This window comes from Aythya fuligula, chromosome 3, assembly GCF_009819795.1.
Source record: "Aythya fuligula isolate bAytFul2 chromosome 3, bAytFul2.pri, whole genome shotgun sequence".
In the NCBI taxonomy this organism is placed as follows: Eukaryota; Metazoa; Chordata; class Aves; order Anseriformes; family Anatidae; genus Aythya; species Aythya fuligula.
Window position 1 is genome coordinate 15,902,562 of NC_045561.1, and position 3,898 is coordinate 15,906,459.

Sequence of the window (3,898 nt, forward strand, 5' to 3'; positions counted from 1 at the left end):
TACTGTCATCACTAAGCACTCCATGGCATCCCTTTCTGCATTCAGAAAGGAAGTTGATTTCTTCAAAGCAGCAGCCAACCCTTCATGTACATACAGAGAACTAAGTATCTTTAATGCTTCAATACATCTACATTTGAAATGAACTGGCACACAACAGCTCTGCCCAAACTGCTTAAGCTGAAAGTGGCCCAAGTAAACTCTTTACCAGGTCTTGTGCCTTGCTGTTCACAGGTCACCAAAAGGTGGTTGGTGGCAAAGAACCCGTCTGACAAGCTTTTTTTTTTTTTTGCATAATTATCTATAATATAAATCACATTATGGTTTAGTTCCACGTTCTGTTCGCTCTCTTTCCAATTTAAATAAAGAAAAGCTACGTTGACAAAGGCAACATTAACTTGCCACTATGAATTGCACCCACATTCAGAAAAGCTTTTATTAGCATATCATACAGGATGGCTTAAATCATCTCCACAGTAGTCAGTACAACGTAGCCTTAATATTAGTTTGGACTGCATCACAGAAGGGTTTTTCCTCTCAGACACTACATGGCAGTAACAAATGGTTGGGATGACTATGTATAAGAATTTAAGGACTTACAAAAATGAAATTAGGATAATCAACTCCCAGCCATCACAGACAGAATAGTTTTGTTATGAGGAAAAAAGAGGAATACTAGTAAAAACTGAAGACTTTTCAGGCTTTCTAATGTGTAGCCATGAGCACTAGATTAGTGCAGCTATTTTGATACTCCATGCCTTGTAAGCCAAATGAAAGCGCCCACAATATCACTTTTTGCAACAGTGATTTATTTAATAGCTTTACACAGGTTGTCTTACTCAGCATATGAGGTTATTACCACATCAACTCAGAACATTTTTCAAACTTTTGCGTAGCTTTCTAGAGATTGCCCTCAATCCCTCTTGGCTAAATCAGTAAGAATACATATTGGAGCTGCTTACATGTAGTCACAGTATTTCTCTCCATTTACAGTATTTTGCTGGATTCCCACCATTACATCTTTAACACAGATTACCACATTAGACAATTACAAGAAGTGTTTTTATGCCAAGAAATCATTGGGTTTCAAAGTAGTTCAAGTCAAGATTTGAAGTGACGTAAGTCAAAAGTCCGCTCTGGTTCAAGGTTTCAAAGTTTTATTCTAATATCAGAATGTTAGATTATTTTATGCTTTAGGTAAGAGCTAGTTCAAGGGTCAAGATGGATGATGAGCATGTTTTCAAAAATTTGGACAGGGTACTAGAAAATCAGGTTATACTATATTGCACAACTGCAGGTAAGTTGGAGTCACTAAGGATTCATTTGGTGGATCTTGGTGAAGACAACACAACCAGAAAACTTTAACAGAAATACAAGTAAACTTCTGTATTTGCGTAGTTACTCATTTTTTATATATGCTACTAAATATAGTTTGCATAGTTCATTAATAGGCTATATAAGACTATAGGTTTTCAAGTGATACGAAATCCCTTAACTGTGTACTATAAAATAGGCGGTTTGTTACTATGGATCACCCTTTCTGCTTGAAAATTAAAGCAGTTTTATACTGCTGTTACCTGAAAATGTATTTTACATGTACATTCTAATGGAAGCTTATATACTAGCCTGGTAATTATGACAGAAACTGCCCCCAAGTAGAGTGACAACTGATCTCTTTTCCTGTGAAGTTCTCTTCACAAGTGCTTACCTTTATTATTTCCCCTCCCTTTAAGGGACAGTAGTAAGAATTACTTTTTTGATGCATGGAAAATAATTCTTCAGTTTCTTCCACCATTCTTCAGGGCAACAAAATAATAAGTCAAAGAAGTCCTTAACAGTTACGACAAGATTTCTTCATTTTTATTTGTATTTACACATATACATATATACACACAGAGGCTTGGTTTCTGACCTGGTATGAACTTAAAAGCAAGGTTTCACTGTTTTTTACCTGAAAGCATAAACATTTTAAGATTTTTTTTTTTTAAACAGAGCATTCACTTCTTTAGGTTCCATTACATCTTCACGTCTGCTTCAAACAACCTTCTGCCTAATGTGCTTTTAATTACAACCCTTTGTTTACATTTCATGCCATGATAACACACCAGGTCCTGATTCCGCAGAGGCTTCCAGGCGCTTGGATTAAGCGGGACCATGCACAGACCAACCTTTGCATGGCTAGAAGCAGATTACACAGAGAAGATCCAGATTCTTACCGCTTGGATTTTGCCATTGGATTAGGTGAAGCCTGAAAAGTAAAAAACATAGGTTAACTTTACTTACTTTTTTACAGATTTCAGGTCACCAGGTGGGCACTAACATAATAAAGGAGAAGCCTCGCACAGCGTCATCCCCAAATAAACACATTATTACGTTAGGAAGAGCGTTCACACAGAGAAATACGCCCATCCCCGAACGAAAGAGTTGCTGACAGCCCCTCAGGAAGCCAGCAGCCACCCTCCCACCCTGCCCGGCGCCCACACCCAGCAGCAGCAGGTTACCAAGGCGCAGCGCACACACACAACAAGGCACTCCGGGCGGCGGCCCTTTGCCCGCCTCCTTCCCCTTTTACACACGGCTGAGGGCCCCCAGAGCTCTCCGAGCGCCCTCCTCCAGCGGGAGGCTCGCAGTGAGGCGGCCCCGTTCCCGTCAGCATGGCGCTGCGGGCGCAGGCCCCGTCCCTCCCGGTGCCCGCCATGGCGGCCCACGCAGCGCCGCGCAGCCTCGCCTCAGCGCACCCCCCCCTTCCCCTCCCGCCGCCCTTATATCGGGCTCCGCCACCCCACCCCGCGCCGCGCCGCTCGCCCGCCCCTCCCTGCCCCGCGCCCGATAGAAGCGGCGCGCCCATTGGCCGCCCCGCCGCCGGCCGGCTGTGTGGGAGGCGGCGATTGGCGGAGCGCGGCCGCCAGCGGCTGCCTCCCCGCGAGTGTGTGTCTCCGGCAGTGTCAATGGCTCCTCCTGCCACGGAGCAGCGACGGGCTTGAGCCGGGCCGGGCCGGGGGCTCCTTTAAGAGAGCGCTGCTCGGGGGGGGCCGCCGAGGGGGGCGCCGAGACATCGTCCCCCGCAGCTCAGCGCTCGGGAGACCTCCGCGGCTCCTCCGCCTCTCGAGCACAGCCGGGAAGGAGGAGGAGAAGGAGGAGAAGGAGGCGAGGAGGCGGCGGCAGCGGGACCCGCACCCGGAGCCCCCTCCTTCCTGCGCCCGCTGCGGCGAGGCGGCCGCCCCGGGGCTCCCTCCTTCCCCCGCGAGCAGGCGCCGGTTGCCGGAGGACCCCCCCCCCCCTTTCCTTCCTTCCTCCTCCTCCTCCTCCTCCCTGCCCTGCCGCCACCCACACGAAGCCGGCAAATGAACTCGGTCCGAGCCGCCAACAGGAGACCCAGGCGAGTGTCCAGGCCGCGCCCGGTGCAGCAGCAGCAGCAGCAGCAGCAGCAGGAGAGGAACAACGCCGCCGCCGCCGCCGCCGGGGATCGGGGTAAGGCGGGCAGCGCCGAGCCCAGCGGGGAGGTGGTGGTGGTGGTAGGGGGGGGGGGGGCGCCGGGCCCGGCCGGGCAGCGGCAGGAAAAGCCCAGGCGGCGGCAGCGGGGGCTCCCGCTCAGGCCGCGCTTTGTTTGGCTCGGGCTCTGCCCCGGCTCGGGGCTGCGGGCCCTGCCGCCGAGCGGGAGGGAGGGAGAGGAGGAAAGAGGAGGGGAGGGGAGGGCTCGGCCCCGGCCCTCAGCCCCCAGCCGCGCTCCCACGCCCGCTGGGGAGGGTGGGGGGCGACCCCCCCCCTTCCCCCCGTGGCGGAACGGGGCCAAACGCGGCCCGGGGGCGGCGTCCCGGAGCCCCGCGGCCCTCCGCAGCCCGGCCTCGCCTCGCCTTGCTGCGCAGTTGGGCGCCCGGGCTTCGGTTACGGGGAGGGTGAA

General features: G+C 51.8%; 1 long non-coding RNA gene across 2 annotated transcripts; it reads right to left on the reverse strand.

Moving 5' to 3' along the window:
* Positions 1 to 1,971: 1,971 nt before the first annotated feature.
* On the reverse strand, positions 1,972 to 2,687 carry LOC116487679. 2 transcript variants are annotated; one of them, XR_004253092.1, is made up of 2 exons: positions 2,518 to 2,687; positions 1,972 to 2,245 (listed from the first exon to the last, which is right to left on the reverse strand). It is a non-coding gene; the product is annotated as an uncharacterized LOC116487679 (long non-coding RNA). The 2 variants fall into 2 exon arrangements; XR_004253091.1 differs by having other exon boundaries at positions 2,499 to 2,687.
* Positions 2,688 to 3,898: the final 1,211 nt, after the last annotated feature.